The 12,901-nt window shown below is 37.4% G+C and overlaps 1 protein-coding gene across 2 annotated transcripts in view; it reads right to left on the reverse strand.

Annotated features, from left to right (window-relative positions):
• The window catches only part of AGMO (alkylglycerol monooxygenase), a 400,977-nt gene that overhangs the window by 159,463 nt on the left and 228,613 nt on the right, over positions 1-12,901 (reverse strand). The gene's annotated exons all lie outside the window — the stretch shown is intronic.

A 12,901-nucleotide genomic window follows, 5' to 3' on the forward strand; every position in this document is an offset into this window, starting at 1 on the left:
CATTCATTTTATTTATGTATTTATGTATTTATGTATTTATGTATTTATGTATGTATGTATGTATGTATGTATGTATTTATTTATTTATTACTTCATTCATTTTAAAAATGACTTGCAGGGGTGCTTAGGTGGCTCAGTGGGTTAGGCTTCCAACTCTTGGTTTTGGTTCAGGTCATGATCTCACGATTTGTGAGATGGAGCCGCATGTCGGCCTCTGACCTGACAGCATGGAGCCTGCTTGGGATTCTTTCCCTCTCTCTCTGTTCCTCAGCCCACCCCCCTCTCTCTCTCAAAATAAAAAATAATTTAAAAAAGAGAAAAAAATGACTTGTAAGGAAGATTTTAACTCTTCTAAAATAATGAAGTGTCAATTTCTGAAATATTGGGAAAATGGATAATGTATGATTATGCCTAATATGATAGGTAGCACAATTATAGTCCTTTGTTATCTATTTTGTGACGTTCATTTTTTGTATGCATGGTATTCTTAAAATTCAAACTCTAAAATAAGTGAACTAAGCATGTTTATGTATTTGAAACAGCATCAAATATCAAGCACAGGTAAGTGTTTACAAATTATCTTGTAATGATTGGAATGAACAGCTTTTTTTATTAGCATAAAATAAGCTTCTTATGATATTCATTTGTTGGATAACTATTTTTTATAACAGGCAAATAGTATTGTTATGACAAGTGAATTTTTTGACTAAAATATTCTTGAATTAATCTCATAATACAGACATATTGATTAGTTAATTTAGATTATAATGGTATAAAGAAAAAAGTGAAGAAAATATAAAGTAGTATATTTATTTAACTTAAATATTTCTTCTGCATCTATTTTTAATTTTTTTAATGTTTATTTATTTTTGAGAAAGAGAGAGAGAGAGGGAGAGAGTGTGAGCAGGGGAGGGGCAGAGAGAGAGGGAGACACAGAATCCAAAGCAGGCTCCAGGCTATGAGGTGTCAGCACAGAGCCCAATGTGGGTCTCAAACTCATGAACCATGAGATCATGACATGAGCCGAAGTTGGAAACTTAACTTACTGAGCCACCCAGGCACCACTGTTCTGCATCTATTAATTATGACTGTTTCTGTAAAACTGAATACCAATTTTTATACAAAAGAAGAGAACATTTTTTCAAGTATTTTAAACTCAGTTAAAACAGGGTAACAATTTTTGATTTGTTTGTATTCAAGTAATGTGACTTATCTTTTTGTGAATAAGATATAAAATCAAATTAAAATTTTTCTCCTTGTAAAATAATGCTATATAATTGGTATAAGCTATTTTTTAAAATTGGTATCTGGGTAGGTTCCAAGGGAAAGAAAAGGAAATTTCTATTTTATCTTATTTACTTTTTTAAGCTTCATTTATTTACTTTGAGAAAGAAAGAGAGAAGGTACAAGCAGGGGAGGAATAGAGAGAAAGAGAGAGAGAATCCCAAGCAGGCTCTGCACTGTCAGTGCAGATCCTGACTCGGGGCTGGTCCCACAACCATGAGATCATGACCTGACTGAAATCAAGAGTTGGATGTTCAACAGACTGAGCCACCAAGGTAGTCTATAAAATTTCTATTGTAAAACACAATTAATTTCTATTAATTATATTCTATTCTTTGCTTTTTAATCTTTTATATTGTGAGAAGAAATCTACGTATAAAGAAATATATAAAACAGAAATGTGCAATTTGATAATTTTTAACAAATCAAGAACCTTGTAACTACCACTCCATATCAGCACCCCCAAAGAGAACTCTTACCTCCTCAATACTTCTACCTTCCCTCTATCTCAGAAAGAATCAGTACCCTTTTATGATAATCATATTCTCTTTGCTCTGTTTTAAATTTATATTTTTACCACATTAGCATAAATTTTTAAAAATTCCTGTATAGGTGTTTCTTTTTACTTTCAATAAATGGGATTGTATTGTATGCACTGTTTGTATCTAGCATCTTTCACTTAGTGTTATTGAGATGCATCTTTGACGTTGCATGTAGCAGCAGGTCATGCTTTTCACTCTTGTATACTGTTCATTGTGTGAATATACTGATATCCATGCATCGATCTGCCTTGTAAAGGACATCAGGACTGTCGGCTACACTTGATTATTATGAAAAATGTCTGAACATTCTTTTCCGTGCCTTTAGACTTCAAGGTAAAATTGTTTATATGTTGAAATTTAGTAAAATCTTCAGTATTTCAAGTTAGTTATCACAATATAAACTCTCCCCTCAGTGTGTGAGCCCTTCATCAGTAGGGATTGTCAATACTTTTAATGATAGTCATGTGGGATAAAAGGTGTTTTCTACTCATAAAATTTGCAAACAGCATCTCTGATTTGAAGATTTTATTTTTTACTATCTTAATGAGGGTTAATTATTGAAGAACTGACTTTCTTAATGTTATTATAGTCTAAGTAATCAATTTTATCTTTAGGAATAGGGATTTGTGTGTACCATTTAACATTTTTACCTACTTTAAGGTTATAGAGATACATTACTCTGCTATTTTCTGGAATATTGGTTTTCCATTCACTTGTAAATCTACAATCTCCTGGCCCCAGGATTAACTTTTTATGGTGTGAAATATTTGTCAAGTTTATTTTTCTTATTCCTATGTGGAAATCCAATGTTTCCAAGACCATTTATTGAAAAGACAGCCTTTTCCCATAGCTCTGCAGGGACACCTTTGTCACAAATCAAGTATGTATGTATATGTATATAGATATTTCCTAGGTTCTCTGTTTTAATCTTTGTGCCAATAAAGCATGTCTAATTACTGTAGCTTTATAATAAATCTTGATAGCCAGTAGTGCAACTATTGCCATTTTGTTAAATCTCAAGACTGTGTTGACTATTACAGGTCCTTTTCATTCCCATATACGTATGTCTTAGAAATGCCTACCCAATTCCAGAAAAAGCCTTTTTACAATTTTAATTCCAACTGTATTAAATATGTAAGTCAATTTAGTGAGAATTGTAATGTTTATAATACTGAGCATTCCAATCTTTGAATATAGTTATCTCTCCATTTATTTAGTTTAATTATTTTTCATAATATTTCAATAGTTTGACAATGTTCTATAGAGATATTTTACTCATTTTTTAAGTTTTTATTTTAATTTCAGTTAGTTAACGTGCAGTGTTATAGTAGTTTCATGGGTACCATAGAGTGATTCAACACTTCCATACATCACCCAGTGCTCAACACAAGTGCACTCTTTAACCCGCATCACCTATTTCACCCATCCCCACTTTCCACTCCTCTCAGGAAACCATCAGTTTGTTCTCTATAGTTAAGAGTCTGTTTCTTTGTTTGTCTCTCTCCCTCCTTCTTTTTTTCCCTTTGCTCATTTGTTTTGTTTCTTAAATTCCACATATGAGTGAAATAATATGGTATTTGTCTTTCTCTGACTGACTTATTTCTCTTGGCATTATATTCTCTAGCTCCATCCATGTCATTGCAAATAGTAAGACTTCACTCTTTTTTGTGGCTAAATAATATTCCATTATATGCATATAAAATATATCATTATATAAAATATATCATCATATGGAATATGTATTATTATATATATATGTCATTACATATATGTAATATATATCATATATTCTTTACCCATTCATCAATTGATAGATTGCTTTGATCCATTTTGAATTTATTTGGTGTATGGTGTATGTTTCATTTTTTTGCATGCGGCTGATCAGTTTTTCCAACACCATCTATAGAAGAGATGAGTTTTTCCCAATGAATATTCTTCCCTGCTTTGTTGAAGATCAATTGACCATATAATTATAGGTTTATTTTTGGGTTTCCTATTCTGTTCTATTGATCTATGCGTCTATTTTTGTGCCAGTACCATACTGCTTTGATCACTACAGCTTTGTAATATAACTTGAAGTCGAGAACTGTGATGCCTCTAGCTTTGTTTTTCAAAATTGCTTTGGTTACTCAAGGCCTTTTGTGGTTCCATATAAATTTTAGAATTGTTTGTTCTAGTTCTATAAAAAAAGAGTTACTGGTATTTTTATAGGGATTGCAATGAATGTGTAGATTGCTTTAGGTAATATAGACATTTTAATAATATTTGTTCTTCCAAAGCATGAACCTAAAATATCTTTCCATTTCTTTATGTCATCTTCAATTTATTTCATCAGCATGCAGTTTTCAGAATACAGGTCTGTGTCACCTCTTCGATTAGGTTTATTACTAGGTACCTTATTATTGTTGCTGTAATTATAAACGGGAATGTTTTCTTAATTTCTCTCTCTGCTGCTTCATTATTGGTGTATAAAAATGCAACAGATTTCTATACATAGATTTTGTATTCTGTGACTTTACTGAATTTATCAGTTCTAGCAGTTTTTTTGTTGGAGTCTTTCAGGTTTTCTTTTTTTTTTTTTTAATTTTTTATTTTATTTTTTTTTCTGAAATTTATTGACAAATTGGTTTCCATACAACACCCAGTGCTCATCCCAAAAGGTGCCTTCCTCAATACCCATCACCCACCCTCTCCTCCCTCCCACCCCCCATCAACCCTCAGTTTGTTCTCAGTTTTTAACAGTCTCTTATGCTTTGGCTCTCTCCCATTCTAACCTCTTTTTTTTTTTCCTTCCCCTCCCCCATGGGTTCCTGTTCAGTTTCTCAGGATCCACATAAGAGTGAAACCATATGGTATCTGTCTTTCTCTGTATGGCTTATTTCACTTAGCATCACACTCTCCAGTTCCATCCACGTTGCTACAAAAGGCCATATTTCATTTTTTCTCATTGCCACGTAATATTCCATTGTGTATATAAACCACAATTTCTTTATCCATTCATCAGTTGATGGACATTTAGGCTCTTTCCATAATTTGGCTATTGTTGAGAGTGCTGCTATGAACATTGGGGTACAAGTGGCCCTATGCATCAGTGCTCCTGTATCCCTTGGATAAATTCCTAGCAGTGCTATTGCTGGGTCATAGGGTAGGTCTATTTTTAATTTTCTGAGGAACCTCCACACTGCTTTCCAGAGCGGCTGCACCAATTTGCATTCCCACCAACAGTGCAAGAGGGTTCCCGTTTCTCCACATCCTCTCCAGCATCTATAGTCTCCTGATTTGTTCATTTTGGCCACTCTGACTGGCGTGAGGTGATACCTGAGTGTGGTTTTGATTTGTATCTCCCTGATAAGGAGCGACGCTGAACATCTTTTCATGTGCCTGTTGGCCATCCGGATGTCTTCTTTAGAGAAGTGTCTATTCATGTTTTCTGCCCATTTCTTCACTGGGTTATTTGTTTTTTGGGTGTGGAGTTTGGTGAGCTCTTTATAGATTTTGGATACTAGCCCTTTGTCCGATATGTCATTTGCGAATATCTTTTCCCATTCCGTTGGTTGCCTTTTAGTTTTGTTGGTTGTTTCCTTTGCTGTGCAGAAGCTTTTTATCTTCATAAGGTCCCAGTAATTCACTTTTGCTTTTAATTCCCTTGCCTTTGGGGATGTGTCGAGTAAGAGATTGCTACAGCTGAGGTCAGAGAGGTCTTTTCCTGCTTTCTCCTCTAAGGTTTTGATGGTTTCCTGTCTCACATTTAGGTCCTTTATCCATTTTGAGTTTATTTTTGTGAATGGTGTGAGAAAGTGGTCTAGTTTCAACCTTCTGCATGTTGCTGTCCAGTTCTCCCAGCACCATTTGTTAAAGAGGCTGTCTTTTTTCCATTGGATGTTCTTTCCTGCTTTGTCAAAGATGAGTTGGCCATACGTTTGTGGGTCTAGTTCTGGGGTTTCTATTCTATTCCATTGGTCTATGTGTCTGTTTTGGTGCCAATACCATGCTGTCTTGATGATGACAGCTTTGTAGTAGAGGCTAAAGTCTGGGATTGTGATGCCTCCTGCTTTGGTCTTCTTCTTCAAAATTCCTTTGGCTATTCGGGGCCTTTTGTGGTTCCATATGAATTTTAGGTTGCTTGTTCTAGTTTCGAGAAGAATGCTGGTGCAATTTTGATTGGGATTGCATTGAATGTGTAGATAGCTTTGGGTAGTATTGACATTTTGACAATATTTATTTTTCCAATCCATGAGCAGGGAATGTCTTTCCATTTCTTTAAGTCTTCTTCAATTTCCTTCAGAAGCTTTCTATAGTTTTCAGCATACAGATCCTTTACATCTTTGGTTAGATTTATTCCTAGGTATTTTATGCTTCTTGGCGCAATTGTGAATGGGATCAGTTTCTTTATTTGTCTTTCTGTTGCTTCATTCTTAGTGTATAAGAATGCAACTGATTTCTGTATCTTGATTTTGTATCCTGCAACTTGCTGAATTCCTGTATCAGTTCTAGCAGACTTTTGGTGGAGTCTATCGGATTTTCCATGTATAATATCATGTCATCTGCAAAAAGCGAAAGCTTGACTTCATCTTTGCCAATTTTGATGCCTTTGATTTCCTTTTGTTGTCTGATTGCTGATGCTAGAACTTCCAGCACTATGTTAAATAGCAGCGGTGAGAGTGGGCATCCTTGTCGTGTTCCTGATCTCAGGGAAAAAGCTCTCAGTTTTTCCCCATTGAGGATGATGTTAGCTGTGGGCTTTTCATAAATGGCTTTTATGATCCTTAAGTATGGTCCTTCTATCCCAACTTTCTCAAGGGTTTTTATTAAGAAAGGGTCCTGGATTTTGTCGAAGGCCTTTTCTGCATCGATTGACAGGATCATATGGTTCTTCTCTTTTTTTTTGTTAATGTGATGTATCACGTTGATTGATTTGCGAATGTTGAACCAGCCCTGCATCCCAGGAATGAATCCCACTTGATCATGGTGAATAATTCTTTTTATATGCTGTTGAATTCGATTTGCTAGTATCTTATTGAGAATTTTTGCATCCATATTCATCAGGGATATTGGCCTGTAGTTCTCTTTTTTTACTGGGTCTCTGTCTGGTTTAGGAATCAAAGTAATACTGGCTTCATAGAATGAGTCTGGAAGTTTTCCTTCCCTTTCTATTTCTTGGAATAGCTTGAGAAGGATAGGTATTATCTCTGCTTTAAACGTCTGGTAGAACTCCCCTAGGAAGCCATCTGGTCCTGGACTCTTATTTGTTGGGAGATTTTTGATAACCGATTCAATTTCTTCGCTGGTTATGGGTCTGTTCAAGCTTTCTATTTCCTCCTGATTGAGTTTTGGAAGAGGGTGGGTGTTCAGGAATTTGTCCATTTCTTCCAGGTTGTCCAATTTGTTGGCATATAATTTTTCATAGTATTCCCTGATAATTGTTTGTATCTCTGAGGGATTGGTTGTAATCATTCCATTTTCATTCATGATTTTATCTATTTGGGTCCTCTCCCTTTTCTTTTTGAGAAGCCTGGCTAGAGGTTTGTCAATTTTGTTTATTTTTTCAAAAAACCAACTCTTGGTTTCGTTGATCTGCTCTACAGTTTTTTTAGTTTCTATATTGTTTATTTCTGCTCTGATCTTTATGATTTCTCTTCTTCTGCTGGGCTTAGGCTGTCTTTGCTGTTCTGCTTCTAGTTCCTTTAGGTGTGCTGTTAGATTTTGTATTTGGGATTTTTCTTGTTTCTTGAGATAGGCCTGGATTGCAATGTATTTTCCTCTCAGGACTGCCTTTGCTGCGTCCCAAAGCGTTTGGATGGTTGTATTTTCATTTTCGTTTGTTTCCATATATTTTTTAATTTCTTCTCTAATTGCCTGGTTGACCCACTCATTCGTTAGTAGGGTGTTCTTTAACCTCCATGCTTTTGGAGGTTTTCCAGACTTTTTTCTGTGGTTGATTTCAAGCTTCATAGCATTGTGGTCTGAAAGTAAGCATGGTATAATTTCAATTGTTGTAAACTTATGAAGGGCTGTTTTGTGACCCAGTATATGATCTATCTTGGAGAATGTTCCATGTGCACTCGAGAAGAAAGTATATTCTGTTGCTTTGGGATGCAGAGTTCTAAACATATCTGTCAAGTCCATCTGATCCAATGTCTCATTCAGGGCCCTTGTTTCTTTATTGACCGTGTGTCTAGATGATCTATCCATTTCTGTAAGTGGTGTATTAAAGTCCCCTGCAATGACCACATTCTTATCAATAAGGTTGCTTATGTTTATGAGTAATTGTTTTATATATTTGGGGGCTCCGGTATTCGGCGCATAGACATTGATAATTGTTAGCTCTTCCTGATGGATAGACCCTGTAACTATTATATAATGTCCTTCTTCATCTCTTGTTACAGCCTTTAATTTAAAGTCTAGTTTGTCTGATATAAGTATGGCTACTCCAGCTTTCTTTTGGCTTCCAGTCGCATGATAAATAGTTCTCCATCCCTTCACTCTCAATCTAAAGGTGTCCTCAGGTCTAAAATGAGTCTCTTGTAGACAGCAAATAGATGGGTCTTGTTTTTTTATCCATTCTGATACCCTATGTCTTTTGGTTGGCGCATTTAATCCATTTACATTCAGTGTTATTATAGAAAGATACGGGTTTAGAGTCATTGTGATGTCTGTATGTTTTATGCTTATAGTGATGTCTCTGGGACTTTGTCTCACAGGGTCCCCCTTAGGATCTCTTGTAGGGCTGGTTTAGTGGTGACAAATTCCTTCAGTTTTTGTTTGTTTTGGAAGACCATTATCTCTCCTTCTATTCTAAATGACAGACTTGCTGGATAAAGGATTCTTGGCTGCATATTTTTTCTGTCTAGCACCCTGAAAATCTCGTGCCAATTCTTTCTGGCCTGCCAAGTTTCAAAAGAGAGATCAGTCACGAGTCTTATAGTTCTCCCTTTATATGTGAGGGCACGTTTACCCCTTGCTGCTTTCAGAATCTTCTCTTTATCCTTGTATTTTGCCAGTGTCACTATGATATGTCGTGCAGAAGATCAATTCAAGTTACGTCTGAAGGGAGTTCTCTGTGCCTCTTGGATTTCAATGCCTTTTTCCTTCCCCAGTTCAGGGAAGTTCTCAGCTATGATTTCTTCAAGTACCCCTTCAGCACCTTTCCCTCTCTCTTCCTCCTCTGGGATACCAATTATGCGTATATTATTTCTTTTTAGTGTATCACTTAGTTCTCTAATTTTCCCCTCATACTCCTGGATTTTTTTATCTCTCTTTTTCTCAGCTTCCTCTTTTTCCATAACTTTATCTTCTAGTTCACCTATTCTCTCCTCTGCCTCTTCAAGCCGAGCTGTGGTGGTTTCCATTTTGTTATGCATTTCGTTTAAAGCGTTTTTCAGCTCCTCGTGACTGTTCCTTAGTCCCTTGATCTCTGTAGCAAGAGATTCTCTGCTGTCCTGTATACTGTTTTCAAGCCCAGTGATTAATTTTATGACTATTATTCTAAATTCACTTTCTGTTATGTTATTTAAGTCCTTTTTGATCAGCTCATTAGCTGTTGTTATTTCCTGGAGATTCTTCTGAGGGGAATTCTTCCACTTGGTCATTTTGGATAGTCCCTGGCGTGGTGAGGACCTGCAGGGCACTTCCCCTGTGCTGTGGTGTATAACTGGAGTTGGTGGGCGGGGCCGCAGTCAGACCTGATGTCTGCCCCCAGCCCACCGCTGGGGCCACAGTCAGACTGGTGTGTGCCTTCTCTTCCCCTCTCCTAGGGCCGGGATTCACTGTGGGGTGGTGTGGCTCGTCTGGGCTACTTGCACCCTGCCAGGCTTGTGATGCTGGGGATCTGGCGTATTAGCTGGGGTGGGTAGGCAAGGTGCTCGGGGGCAGGAGGGGCAGGCTTAGATTGCTTCTCCTTAGGTGATCCACTTCAGGAGGGGCCCTGTGGCAGCGGGAGGGAGTCAGATCTGCTGCCGGAGGTTTGGCTCCACAGAAGCGCAGAGTTGGGTGTTTGCGCGGAGCGAGCAAGTTCCCTGGCAGGAACCGGTTCCCTTTGGGATTTCGGCTGGGGGATGGGAGGGGGAGATGGCGCTGGCGAGCGCCTTTGTTCCCCACCAAACTGAGCTCTGTTGTCAGGGGGCTCAGCAGCTCTCCCTCCCTTTGTCCTCCAGCCTTCCCGCTTTCTGAGCAGAGCTGTTAACTTATGACCTCCCAGACGCTAAGTCGCGCTTGCTGTCGGCACACAGTCCGCCCAGCCCCTCCGCTTTTGCAAGCCAGACTCGGGGGCTCTGCTTGGCTGGCGAGCCGCCCCTCCGCCCCGGCTCCCTCCCGCCAGTCCGTGGAGCGCGCACTGCCTCGCCGCCCTTCCTACCCTCTTCCGTGGGCCTCTCGTCTGCGTTTGGCTCCGGCGACTCTGTTCTGCTAATCCTCTGGTGGTTTTCTGGGTTATTTAGGCAGGTGTAGATGGAATCTAAGTGATCAGCAGGACGTGCGGTGAGCCCAGCGTCCTCCTAAGCCGCCATCTTGCCGCAACTCTAAATTCTCTTTCAGGTTTTCTATATGGAGTATTAGGTCATCTGCAAATACTGAAAGTTTTACTTCTTCGTTACTAATGTGGGTGCATTTTATACCTTTTTGTGTCTGATTGCTATGGACTTCCAGTACTATATTGAATACAAGTGGTGAGAGTGAACATCCTTGTCTTGTTCCCGACCTTAGAAGGAAAGCTCCTAGTTTTTCCCCATTGAAGATTATATGAGCTGCAGGTGTTTTGTAGGTTGCCTTAATGATGTTGAGGTATGTTCCCTCTATTTTTATCACTTTATGACACTTTTTTTAAAGTCTATTTCTTTATTTTGAGAGAGAGAGAGAACATATGCAGGAAGGACAAAGAGAGAGGGAGAGAGAGAGAATCCAAAGCAAGCTCTGCACTGTAAGCATGAACCATGAGATCATGCTCTGAGCTGAAACCAAGAGTCAGACACTTAACCAACTGAGCCACCCAGGCACGTGTGAGGGTTTTTATCATGAATGGATGCTGTACTTTGTCAAATGCTTTTTCTGAATTTATTGAAATGATCATATGGTTCTTATCCTTTCTCTTACTGAGATGATATGTCATGTTGATTGACTTGTGAATACTAAACCACCCTTGCAATCCAGGAATAAATCTCAGTTCATCGTGGTGAACATTTTTTTAATGTATTGTTGGATTCTGTTTCCAGTATTTTCTTGAATATTTTTGAATCTTTATTCACCAGAGATATTGGCCTGTAGTTCTCTTTTTTTGGTGGAGTCTTTATCTGGTTTTGGTATCAAAATATTACTGGCCTCATTGAATGAATTGGAAGCTTTCCTTCCTCCTCCTTTTTTTTTTTTTTTTTTTTTTTTTTTTTTTTTTTTTTTTTTGAATAGTTTGAAAAGAATAGGGATTAGTTCTTTAAATGATTGGTAGAATTCCCTGGGAAGCTTAGCCCTGAACTTTTGTTTGTTGGAATTTTTTTTATTATTGATTTGATTTCTTTGCTGGTTATTAGTTTGTTCATTTTCTATTTCTTCCTCATTCAGTTTCAGGAAGTTATATGTTTCTAGGAATTTATTTACTTCCTTTTGGTTGGTCAATTTTTTGGCATATACTTTTTCATAATATTCTTTCATAATTGTTTGTATTTCTGTGGTATTGGTTTTATTTCTCCTCTCCCATTTGTGATTTTATTTGAGTCCTTTCTTTTTTCTTGATAAATCTGGCTAGAGGTTTATCAATTTTATTGCTTTTTCAAAGAACCAGCACCTGGCTTCAATGATCTGTTCTACTGATTTTAAGTTCTGTATCATTTATTTTAGCCCTAATCTTTATTATTTTCTTCCTTCTTAGGTTTGTTTATAGTTGTTTTCCTAACTCCTTCAGGTACAAGGTTAAGTTGTTTAGTTAAGATTTTTCTTGCTTCCTTAGGTAAACCTGTATTGCTGTAATTTCCCTCTAAGAACTACTTTTGCTGCATCCCAAAGGTTTTGAACCATTGTGTTTTGATATTTACTTCTTTCCATTCACTTTTTTCATTCCTTTGTTATTTATTTTTTTAAATTTTTTAATTTTATTATTTTAAATTTACATCCAAGTTAGTTAGAATATAGTGCAACAATGATTTCAGGAGTAGATTCCTTAATGCCCCTTACCCATTTAGCCCATCCCCCCCCAACCCTTCCAGTAACCCTCTGTTTGTTCTCCCTATTTAAAAGTCTCTTATGTTATGTCCCCCTCCCTGTTTTTATGTTATTTTTGCTTCCCTTCCCTTATGTTAATCTGTTCTGTGTCTTAAAGTCCTCATATGAGTGAAGTCATATGATATTTGTCTTTCTCTGACTAATTTCGCTTAGCACAATACCTCTCGTTCCATCCACGTAGTTGCAAAAGGCAAGATTTCATTCTTTTTGATTGCCGAGTAATACTCCATTGTGTGTATATATGTGTGTGTATATATATATATATATATATATATATATATATATATATCCCATCTTCTTTATCTATTCATCCATCGATGGACACTTGGGCTCTTTCCATACTTTGGCTATTGTTGATAGTGCTGCTATAAACACTGGGGTGCATGTGTCTCTTTGAAACAGCATACCTGTATCCCTTGGATAAATACCTAGCAGTGCAATTGCTGGGTCGTAGGGTAATTCTATTTTTAATTTTTTGAGGAACCTCCATAGTGTTTTCCACAGTGGCTGCACCAGCTTACATTCCCACCAGCAATGCAATAGAGATTCTCTTTCTCAGCATCCTCGCCAACACCTGCTTTTGCCTGAGTTGTTAATGTTAGCCATTCTGACATGTGTGAGGTGGTATCTCATTGTGGTTTTGATTTGTATTTCCCTGATGATGAGTGATGTAGAGCATTTTTTCATGTGTCAGTTGGCCATCTGGATGTCTTCTTTGGAGAAGTGTCTATTCATGTCTTTTGCCCATGTCTTCAACTGGATTATTTCCAGTTCCTGTCTTTATTCCATTGGATATTCATTCCTTCTTTGTCAAAGATTAGTTGGCCATACATTTGTGGGTCCATTTCTGCGTTCTCTATTCTGTTCCA

The sequence above is a fragment of the Prionailurus bengalensis genome, chromosome A2 (genome assembly GCF_016509475.1).
Source record: "Prionailurus bengalensis isolate Pbe53 chromosome A2, Fcat_Pben_1.1_paternal_pri, whole genome shotgun sequence".
Taxonomy (NCBI): domain Eukaryota; kingdom Metazoa; phylum Chordata; class Mammalia; order Carnivora; family Felidae; genus Prionailurus; species Prionailurus bengalensis.